The sequence below is a fragment of the Crocuta crocuta genome, unplaced genomic scaffold (assembly GCF_008692635.1).
Source record: "Crocuta crocuta isolate KB4526 unplaced genomic scaffold, BGI_CrCroc_1.0 scaffold488, whole genome shotgun sequence".
Classification (NCBI taxonomy): Eukaryota; Metazoa; Chordata; class Mammalia; order Carnivora; family Hyaenidae; genus Crocuta; species Crocuta crocuta.
This window is the reverse complement of record NW_027530995.1, coordinates 196,277-208,360: the sequence shown is the minus strand read 5'-3', so window position 1 is coordinate 208,360 and position 12,084 is coordinate 196,277. Positions and strand designations below refer to the sequence as shown.

At 34.5% G+C, this 12,084-nt stretch overlaps 1 protein-coding gene across 1 annotated transcript in view; it reads right to left on the bottom strand.

Moving 5' to 3' along the window:
• Positions 1–12,084, bottom strand: part of CNKSR2 (connector enhancer of kinase suppressor of Ras 2) — a 231,532-nt gene that overhangs the window by 185,837 nt on the left and 33,611 nt on the right. The gene's annotated exons all lie outside the window — the stretch shown is intronic.

The window sequence follows — 12,084 nt, the reverse complement described above, 5'->3', positions numbered from 1 at the left end:
ACAATCTAATTCAGCATTCACTTTCATATAATATACATAAGTTTTTAGGTTTTTGTTCACAAGTCAGGCCAATGTCAGAAAGCTGGAATAATAATAAATGATTATGTCCCAATGTTCTAAATACTGCTATCCTAAAGTCTTAGCATGCGGTAATTTCATCACTCTTAATTACCTTTTCATCCTGAGCCTTCAGTAAATTTACAGCTATCAATAAACATTTTATATTTTATATCAAGAATGAGGATTTCTGTGTGTGTTTATATTTGTTTTGATTCTAAAACTCTAGGCCTTTTAAGAGATACAGGCATACATATATAATATAATCTCAGCTTTGCAAATTCTATTTATTTTTAATTTTATATTTGTCTTCAGAATAAAAGTCCTCAAGGGGCGCCTGGGTGGTTCAGTCTCTTAAACATCCATCTTAGGCTCAGGTCAAGGTCTCACAGTCTGTGGGTTTGAGCCCCACATCAGGCTCTGTGCTGACAGCTCAGAGCCTGGAGCCTGTTTCAGATTCTGTGTCTCCCTCCCTCTCTGCCCCTCCTTTGCTCACTCTCTGTCTCTGTCTCTCAAAATAAAAGACATACAATTTTTTTTTAAAAGTCCTCAAGTTATCTAGGTACTGTGCCTAATAGTTATAGATATAACTGATTCACTATATTAGAATTATATAGAAAAATTTTAAAAGACACTGGTTTTGCTTCTTCACGATCAAATAAAACAGGCAAAGAAAACAAAGGATTAAGTATAATTACACTGAATTAAATATGCTGTTTAAATACAAAATAAAACAGAATCACTTTTCATGTTTCCATCAACAAGTACGCTAAGTAATATAATACACATTGTTTAAAATTTACATGTAAAACCTGTCCTGGTTTTTGGTTGAAATGTCCCAGTTTTAATCTCAAAAGCTCCAGTCTAATTTTCAGGTCACCTAGAATGTCTCATTCAAGAAGGCCTAAGCACTAACCCCAATGTAGCAAACAATTATTTAAAGTTGTGTCTGAGATGAATGAGACATTCTTCTAGCTGGGCTTTTATAGGTTTTAATACTGACTACACGAGACCACAGAATATATACTGTGCCTTTCCCAGTATAATTTATATCCCCACCTTTAGAACTTTACATATATTTACTACCTGAATATTAATATCCCTTTTATAATAAGCATTCTGTAGGACTGAGTATTACACACTGGCATTTTACCTTTACATATTTTGAGTTCTCCATTTTCAACTCTAAGTAAGTTAAATATGTTGGACAGGGATGGCAGGTTCACAGGAGATCAAAATTCATTCCTGTTTTATGTCAAAATATCTTCCAGAATATGAAGCAGAGTAACAATTTGCATTAAAATCTAAAGAACATCCTAAATTAAAGCAGTCTTTTTTAAAAAAGTACTCCTTCTAGAAATAGGTCTTTCTTCACTGCTACTCAATACCAAAAGTAAGCAGAGCACCACTCCTTTAAATATCTGCAGAATAAAAACTAGCTGAGTTTAGAGTTTCCAAAGGTTCCTTTGCATATAAGGTAAGTAAAATGGACATTTATTAAGCTCCCACTAAATGTCAGATTATGGGCTAGATCTTTCATCAACTCATCACAACCCTAAAATGATCCAACAAGGTGTGATGCACTTTTACAGATAAAGAGTATCAGAGAGGTGAAGCAATTTGTCCAAGTTCATATAGTGTATCAAAAAGCAGAGCCAGGATGATGAACTCAGATATACTTTATATCAAAGCCCACTACCCTATTTTGCCATAAAATATAAGAGTAAATGATATAAAATGTCCACTAAGAAGGTAAAGGAGGTACTATTCACACTGATAAACTGTAATGAAGCAAAATGTAATAACTATCGTCAGAAAACTTATAGGCCAAATTTCCTTGCATTAATCCTTAATGAAGGGAGCCCAGGTGGCTCACTCAGTTGAGTGTCCGACTTCGGCTCAGGTCATGACCTCACTGTGAGTTTGAGCTCCGCATTGGGCTTCCTATTGTCAGCACAGAGCCTGCTTCAGATGCTCTGTCCCCCTCTCTCTCTGCCCCTTTCCTGCTCATGCTCTCTCTCAAAAATAAACATTATAAAATCTGTAATGAACTTTTCTTTGATTATTTTTAATATTTAATTTTTTTTCATTTATTTATTTTGAGAGAGAAAAAGCATGAGCAGGGAAAGGGCAGAGAGAAGAAGAGACTATGCACTGTCAGCGCAGAGCCCCATGCAGGGCTTGACTCATGAGTGTGAGATCATGACCTGAGCTGAAATCAATAGTCAAATGCTCAACTGACTGACCCAGGTGCCCCAAATGTTTATTTATTTTGAAAAAGAGAGAGAGAGAGAGAGTGAGCAGGGAAAAGGGGCAGAGAGAGAGGGGAGAGAGAATCCCAAGCAGGCTCCACATTGCAATTGCAGAGCCTGACTAAGGGCTTGATCTCACAGACCTTGAGATCATGACCTGAGCTGTAACTAAGAGTCACATGCTAAACTGAGCCACCCAGACATCTCCCCTTAATGAAATTTTAAAAATCACTTCTGGGCTATTGGGGTGCCTGAGTGGCTCTGTTGGTTAAGTGTCCGACTCTTGGTTTTGGCTCAGGTCAAAATCTCACAGTTGTGAGATGGAGTCCCACATCAGGCTCTGTGCTGGGTGTGGAGCCTGCTTAANTTACTTTTAAAAAAATCTGCAATCTTTATTTTTAATTTTTATTTTTTAGTATTCACAAATAATATACTCTAAGAATTTAAACCACAAATATCAATTAAATAAATCCTAGAAAAGCTCTTCTTTTCTCTCAAGCATTTACTTTGAGTAAATAACACCCTGATTAAGATAAAACAGGTTGGATTAAACAGCAGGAATACATTTTAAGAAGAGCAGTACATTCAATATGCTTATTTATACAGGGGCACCTGGGTGGCTCAGTCAGTTGAGCATCCATCTTCAGCTCAGGTCATGATCCTGTGGTTTGTGAGTTCAAGTCCCGCATTGATCTCACTGCTATCAGACTGTCAGTGTAGAGCCTGTTTCAGATCCTCTGTCCCCCTCTCTTTGCCTCTCCCCTGCTTGAATTCTCCCAAAAGTAAATATTTTAAAAAATACTTATTTATGCATATATATATATTTTGAGAGAGAGAGAGAGAGTCAGAGAGAGCAAGCAAGCACAAGCAGGGGAGAGGAGCAAAGGGAGAGAGAGAATCTTGTGAAAATTTTTATTTAAAAATGTATTTTTAGAAAAGACTTCATAAATAATTTATTTTTAAAGATTTGTATTTAAGAGTATAAAGGAGGGGTGCCTGGGGAGTTCAGTTGGGTAAGTGTCCAACTCTTGATTTCGGCTCAGTTCATGATCTCAGGGTTGTGAGATTGAGCCCCACGTTGGGCTCCATGCTGAACTGAGCCTACTTGGGATTCTCTCTTTCCCTCTCTTTCTGCTCCTACCATGCTCGCATGTGTGCACTCTCTCTCAAGATAAATAACATTTAAAAAATAAAATAGTATACAGGTAAGAAAAATGATTAGAAAACATACATAATTTAGAGAGAATTGTTCATCAAAAATAAACAGTTGCAGGACACCTGGGTGGCTCAGCTGGTTAAGCATCTGACTCTTAATTTTGGCTCAGGTCATGATTCACAGTTCCTGAGACCAAGCCCCACAATGGGCTCTGAACTAACAGTATGGAGCCTGCTTGGGATTCTCTCTCCCTCTCTCTCTGCCCCTCCCCAGCTCTCTCTCTCTCTCAAAATAAATAAACATGGAAAAAATAAATACTTTCAATATTGATCTTTGAAGATTATTTTTTCCATTTTCTTCAATAAAGATTTAAAAATAAAATAACACTGGTCAAGCTGGCTATTATTAAGAAGACAAAAAGTAACAAGTACTGGTGAGGTTGTGAAGAAAGGGCCACTCATACACTTTTGGTAGGAATGTAAATTGGTACAGCCATTATGGAAAACTCTATGGAGTTCCCTCAAAAAATTAAAAATAGAACTACCATATGATCCAGCAATTCCACTTCTGGGTATTTATCCAAAGAAAGTCATAACACCATTTCAAAGGGATATATGCACCCCTATGTTCATTGTAGCATTATTTACAATAGCTAAGATAAGGAAGCAAACTTAAGTGTCTACTGATGGATGAGTGGATAAAGATGTTGTACATATACAATGGACTATTATTCAGTCATAAAAAAAGAATGAAATCTTGCCATTTGCAACAACATGGACAGACCTAGAGGGCATTATGTTAAGTGAAATACATCAGAGAGAAAAAGATAAATACTATATGATTTCTCTTATATGTGGAATCTAAAAGAGCAAACAAACAAGGGAGCCTGGGTGGCTCAGTCAACTGAGCATTCGACTCAGTATCGACTAGGGTCATGATCTCATGGTTCATGGGTTTGAGTCCTGCGTCAAGCTCTATGCAGCCAGCACCAAGCCTATTTGGGATTCTGTGTCTCCCTCTCTGTGCCCCTTTCACTCATGCATATGTTCTCTCTTTCTCTCTCAAAATAAAATAAAAACTAAAAAAGCAAGCAAACAAACAAAACAGAAACAGACTCAGATATAGGAAACAAACCGTTGTTTGTTTGTTTCCCAGAGCAGGAAAAAGTTGGGAAGACAAGCAAAATAAATGAAGGGGATTAAGAGGTACAAACTCCCAGTTATAAAATAAGTAAGTCATGGGGATATAATGTATAGCTCAATGGTAACAGATGGCAACTAGACTTACTATGGGGCTCATTTCACCATGTATAGAAATATCAAGTCCCTATTCTTTATGGTTTTCTGTATTTTTAAAAATTAATGAATATTGTCATTTTATAAACTTAAAAAAAATAAAGTTCTAAAGAATATGAAAACATGAATTCAAAAAGATATATGTGCCCCTATGTCCCTATGTTTATTTCAGCATTATTTGCAATAGCCAAGATATGGAAGCAACCCAAGTGTCCACTGATAGATGAATGGATAAGGAAGTGGTGTGTGTGTGTGTGTGTGTACATGTAATGGAATATTGCTAAGCAAAAAAAAAAAAGAATGAAATCTTGCCATTTGCAACAACATGGATGGATCTAGAGGGTATAATGCTAAGTGAAATAAATCAGTCAGAGAAAGACAAATATCATTATGATTTCACTCATATGTGAAATTTAAGAAACTAAATGAACAACAAAAAAAAGGGAGACAAACACTCTTAAACAGAGGACAAACTGTTGGTTCTCAGAGAGGAGGTGATTGACAGGGGGATGGGTGAAATAGGTAATGGGGATTAGAAGTATACTTAGCATGAAAAGCACTAAGCAACGTATAGCATTGGTCCAGCACTGTATTGTACCTGAAAATAACATAACACTGTATGTTAACTATACTGGAATTTTTAAAAAAGTCCTAATATGAACAATGCAATAAAATTTTTAAAATGATGGTATAATACTAAATGAAAAAAACCATATTCAAAAAATATATGTGTATATAGATGAAAATAGGCTGAAATAAAAAAAGAAAATAACAGGGATTTTCTTTGGGTAGAAGGATTAAAAGCAATACTTTTCTTTCCATTACCCCAAATTTTTCTATGAAGCAGATATTACTTTAAAAACTGTAGAAAAAATTAAACTACAGGATGTACTACATATATACCTTTATACTGATGGCACACAACATCAGTGGATTGAATGGAAACAAAGACCATAAAAACTCTTTCAATATCTAAATGAACTTTCAGTTCTTGGTGATGATTCTCTCAGTTAAGATTTTTTGAACAGTACATGTTATTTCTTCAAATTTTGGAGGGTGGGGAAGGAAAGTGTAGAGTGAGCAGAAGATAACAATTATGTACTTAAAATAGGATGATATCAGAATGGTTTCTAAAATTTCATTTTTCTCTGCATTTCTTTTCTTTTCCAAAGTTAATTTAAACAATCTCATGTGAAAAGACTACTGATCTTTTCTCTTTTTTACCCAACTTTCAGCTGGGAATGGCAAGCTAAAGTAACATTTCAAATATTATTCAAAAACCAGTGATATCTAAGGACAGGGAAAATGGATCTAAAAAGGTTGAAAACTGAGCAAGCCCATAAGAAAACAGCAAGGCATTTTAATATATACAGTTGAGAGGAGACATTTCAGGTAAAAGTATATTACCAGAACTTGAATTTTAAAAGGAAGTTTTCACTCTGGTATATTATTATTACAAAATTTGATCTAACATGTTTCACATCATGTTGAAAATTTTCTCTTAGCATATAGTTCAGATTTCACTGAATTACACTGCAGCTGATGAAAACAAACATTAAATGGAGGGAAAAAATCTGTATATACTCATTATTTAAAACAAATTCCTTTTATCAAGTCTCTTTATTTCTTACCCATTTAATAAATATTACTGTTGTTTTGTACTTCACATATTTGAACCATTTTTAATACACCTAATTTGATACTCACAATAGAATTGTTTATAGATGGCACAAGCAAATGTACATGGTTTGTCCAAGGTGAAATGCTCATGAAGCAATAGGCCTAATCCTCAACTTTCCCAATACTCACTATCCCTACCCCTGCCCCAAGTATTCTGAATTCCACCAGTTTCACTGTGAAAACTGATACTTTTGTGTTAATTTCTTAACTAGTGACAATTTAATCATTTTTGTGCTTGAGGTAGAAATTATAAAACCAGTATAGCAGAATAATTTTAGGTCAAGTTGCTACCCATTAGGGCAGGCATCATGGCATTTACTGGCAAGAAGTGTGTGGGTACCTGTCTCATTTTTCTGATTCAGTTGCTGACAGTTCTCTAAATGAGGCTTCAGTTCTTTGAGTATTCTTTTAAAATTAAAGACTTTAAAACTATTTTTCTCAAATGTGTTATTAGAGCCTATCTTACGTGGACAGGAAAGTATTGGGGGAGGGATTTCTCTAAAAGACTTTAAACATAACTAACTCCATCACAGCTGTAAATAAGTAAAATAGATAAAGTGAATTAAATAAAGTCCTCCAAACAGAGCTTGTTAANAAACATAACTAACTCCATCACAGCTGTAAATAAGTAAAATAGATATAGTGAATTAAATAAAGTCCTCCAAACAGAGCTTGTTAAAAGAAATTTAATTATTTTTTTACCTCTAACATTATCAGCACTTTAAATATAAGTAGCCAATACCAAGAAGCACTTTCCACTTACTTCATAGTACCACCCCTTTGTGTTAAGAAAGGAAAAAAAGCTATTTGTGACCGTTTATTTTTAGATATTGATCATCTCCTCTTGTTGCAATGGGAATAAAAATAATTAAAGTTGAGTGAAAAATAATTTGGAGTACAGCATATTTCAAAGCATAACTACCATCATAACTGTTCAGATGAGATTTCTTGAAAGCCTAGTAATAAATGCATGCCCTAGATATATATTTTTTTAAATCTACACTTTGCTTATTCAAATTGGCCTCTTTTACTGGTAGCTTAAGTTTAATTCTTGTCTTCAGATACTGCATACAATTCCAAGTGAATGCAGTGATTACTGTGCATACAATGACTGAATGAGACCATTAGATGGACATTTAACTATGTCATTTAAAATATAAGCATTCATCTATGTTGTGCTCATTTATCAAAGTAGTATTACTTTAATGTATTAACCTTTTTTTTTTGGTGCTGAGAACTTGAATTCATTTTAGAAAATTTGGAAAATATAGAAAATTAGAGTTTAAATGAAATAAAATCACAGTTTAATTATCAAGAAACAAACACTTAGCTATTTTATTTCATTATTGTACCTATCAGCCTCATTCCTATTGCTATGAAAGGTAGTAACAGACTAGAGCCCAAAAAAACTTGGTACCAAAGATATGACATCACCTAACAGTAGAAAAATAATAGATTATTTTAAGAGATAATTTACAAACATGAATATATCATGCTTATAACTGTTTCTTCTAAAAGATATGTTTTGTTAGTATTCTATATTTGCATGGTGTTTCAGAAGTCCTGTTCAGTTTTATTCTACATTGGAAAGTGGTTATAAGGATCAATACTCTTATTTTAATTCAATGAATAAACTAACATGTAAAGCAATGGGTATCTCTGGATATCTCTGGTGTTCTTTTTTAAAAATATTTTTTCAGTTTATTTACTTATTTTAAATTTTTAATGTTTATTTTATTTTTGAGAGGGGGGGAGAGAGAGAGAGAGAGAAAGAGAAAAAGAGAGAAAGTGAGTGAGCAGGGGAGGGGCAGGGAGAGGGAGACACAGAATGCAAAGCAGGCTCCTGGCTCTGAGCTGTTCTCACAGAACCCGATGCGGGGCTCAAACTCAAGAACTGCAAGATCATGACCTGAGCAGAAGTCACATGCTTAACCAACTGAGTCACCCAGATGCCCCTGAATTTATTTCTTGAGAGAGAGAGAGAGAGAGAGCACACAAACAGGTGAGGGGCAGAGAGAGAGAGAATCCCAAGCAAGTTCTGCACTGTCAGTGCACAGAGCTGGATGCAGGACTGGATCTCAGAAACAGTGAGATCATGACCTGAGCCAAAATCAAGAATCAGACAGTTAACTGACTGAGCCACCCAGGCACCCCTCTCTGGGGTTCTTTATATAACTAACAGAAAGAACGACAGCTTTTACACAGGTGATGAAATAAAATGAGTAACAATTCAAGCATCTAATTCCAAATTTTTCTTGGAAGAATACAAATGATCATGTGCTAACCACAGGGAATAACTGGGTCTCAGGTCAATTTATTTTAACAAGTATAATGAGCACCTACTATATATGAAAATCAGTAAGACAAAATTCTTGTCTTTAATAAGTTTATAATTTAATGGAAGTTAGAGAATTATTATTCATAGCAGAATATAACTTTCATAGGTAAGATGTGAAATGCTATGTAAAGTAGTAAGTTTAAGGGATTTCTATATCTGCTCAGACAACAAAGAATTATAGCTAATAAGTCAACAGAACAAAATGGAATCATACAAAAATAATAAAAATTTAAACAGAAAAGAGAAAGAATAAAGAATACATGGAAAACCTAGAAAACAAACAGCAAGGTGGCAATTATGATCCCAACCATTTCAATCATTACGTTAACTATAAACGGTCAAGTAGGAAGAAGGTGCAAAGAGCTGTGAGATATAGTAAAAGTTTCATAAATGAGGCACTTCCTAGAGGCCTTAAAGAATAGAACATGATTTTACCAGTCTGAGATAAATATATATGGGGCATGTTCTGAGGAGATCACAGATCACAAAACAATGAGACTGCAAAAGCTATTTTACCAACAGAAAGTCATCCACATGAACTAGACTACAATTAAGATATATGGGAGTACTGGAAGGTAAAACTGAAATTATGGTAGCACCACACTTGGAATGCCCTTGAATTCCAAAGAAAGGAGTTTGTAATCAAAATTAGAGGAAAATTGCTAAAAGCAACAAAATTAAAGCTGGACTTTGGGATGACTAGTCTGAAAGTGATTGATTGTATACTTACAAGTAAATTACATCAGGATATCATGAAGATGTATTTTATTAAGAGAAATTGGTATCTTAATATTTCCCTTAAGATACAACAGAAAAGATCTAGTTTAAGTAGATGAATTAAGTTATCTGGTCAGGTACAAGTTGGGAAGGACTGGGCAAGGCAAGAACCAAACCTACCCACATATAGGGGTTTTTGTTTGGAAACATCTTAAAGGGGACAAGTGGAACAGGCCATGTGATGGGAAAATGAGAGTGAGATAGAAGGAATTGTGACAAATGTTAAGAGCTACTGAACTTTAAAAAATCTAAATAGGTAATGTCAGAGCAAAATGTCCTAAGAACAGCAAGACATTCTCTTTAAATCAGATTGTACAGTGGGTGGCAAGTACAGAAGGTCCTTCTACATCTGAGTATATTTGGAGTATTTCAATTATTTGGAGTGTTTTCAATAATTCTGTATTTGGTCAAGACAGAATGTACATCAAGTTCAACTGCTGAAAGCATGTCTCTCTACTCTACCTAATGTTTCCTGACCTGTAAACAGCAAAACTCAAACCCATTAGTTTAGGCTTAAGTGTCTTGAAGTAAATTCCTAAGGAGAATGTCGTGCCACACAGTGTACCTGTTAAAGGTTGCACTGACAGCAGAAATAAGCCTCTGAGGGCAATATTAGAATGGCATATGTTTATTGTGAAGTAGTTGTCAATAGCAGATATTCATATATTCTGGAACAAAACCTGAATTACTTGTTATTTAGATGGTACGTTCTTAAAATAGCAGAATGGGTTGGAGTTAGTCACATCTGACAGAAATCGCACTTCAACTACTGGACAATTTCTCTACAGGATACCTTAATTCACTGAAAATCATTTCAGCCATTCTTCCCAATGTAACATCTGAAGGTTAGAATGACAAAGGTATGCTGTGGAACCTGTGAGTTCTAAACATAGAAAACTCTCCAATTATGATATCTCTTTATACTTAAAGGTATTTTTTTTCAAGATCACTTTGTTGATCCCCTTTTGATAGAGGGAAACTCTATGCATTAATTAAGGGAAAATGAATACATCTGAGTATTCTTCAAGATTTTTAAGAAAACATCATAATTGCCATTTAGATTTGCAGTCTTGGTTTATAAGGCAACAGAGAGTTATCCAATTACTCAAAAGTAAACTTTTAAATAGGCTATCCAGGTCCAGATGTTTGGAGGAGATGCAAGCACTGAAAAACACCCACTTTCTGTCATAATTATGCTTGGAAATGAAGTTACTTTGCAAGATAATATCAGATGGATTGCATTCTTATAGAATTGACAATAATAGGAGTTTCTCATGTATAAAAAGTTGAAAAATAAACTTTTAATTCTCACATTTAATTTCAGCATATATCCACTGGTTTGGGTCTCACGTATACATAAAAATCTTAAATAATGCACATAATACAGTTATCACAGATATTATCATGTAACAATTAATAATTCTTGTATTATTATGATTGTTTAATATAGATTCCTAATGACCACTATCTATAAAAAAGACTATGAAAGATTACTATAAAAATACTTTGTTATATGCATCTCTAAATCAGAGAGAATTTCTCATAGTAAAAGGAAAAGACTAATACTCTGTTATCCATACCTTAAATCTTTGGTTAAGTTTAATTCCTTTAAAAGAAATACAGTTTTAAAAAAATATATTTTTAAGAAATGTCATAGATAACAAATAGCTATAAGAACAAATAACCTACAGATTATGTTATTGCTTTTTTTTATCCCTGAGCTCTAGAACAATGTAGGAGAATCAAAAACACTTGAAAAACTAGTAAACATGCAGATTTCTGGGCCCTCCCCACAGTACATTTGGGGTGTATCCCAAGAATCTGAATTTCTAACAAATAGTCATGTGATCATAATGTTGTTGGTTCACAGACCACACTGGACTAACACTGCCCTAGAACAAACGTCAGCAAAAGATGGCCCAAGGGGCACAGCCTACAAAACATTAAATACCTAACATCTGATATTTTATAAAACGTTTGCTGAACCTTGTCCTAAAATGCCAGTCTTTTTCCCATCATCCAGTTGAGATCTTGGAAATTCAGAAATTACATTTACTGATATCAAATAGAAAGACATGCAGTGAGTCTGTTAGGGTATCTCAAAGCTCATAAAAATGTCCACTCTCTCCATGCAAGTCTCTGAGTAACGAAGAGTTGTTGACTTTCTCAATGCCATGATATAATATTGATGAACGTCTGATATGTTCACAATTAAATGTCACAAAGTTACCCACCTTCCTATAATTATCCCTGGTAATAAAAGATAGGGAGTAGAAGAAAAAATTAAATCATCAGTTTCCCCCAAAATCTCCTGTATCATCTTATTTTATTGTCTGCTTTCTTTCTGAAACATTGGATAGGTTAACAAATGCCAGCACCCGAGAAATAAGCAGCAGCAAGAGGCTGCCGTCGTGGCTTACACAGCATGGTGGCTGCAGGCTTCAGACTTCTCAGATGTGTTTTGTTATTAGATTTAATTAAATTTTATAAAATATGTACTAGTCAATTCATCACTCTACCATTTTTCAA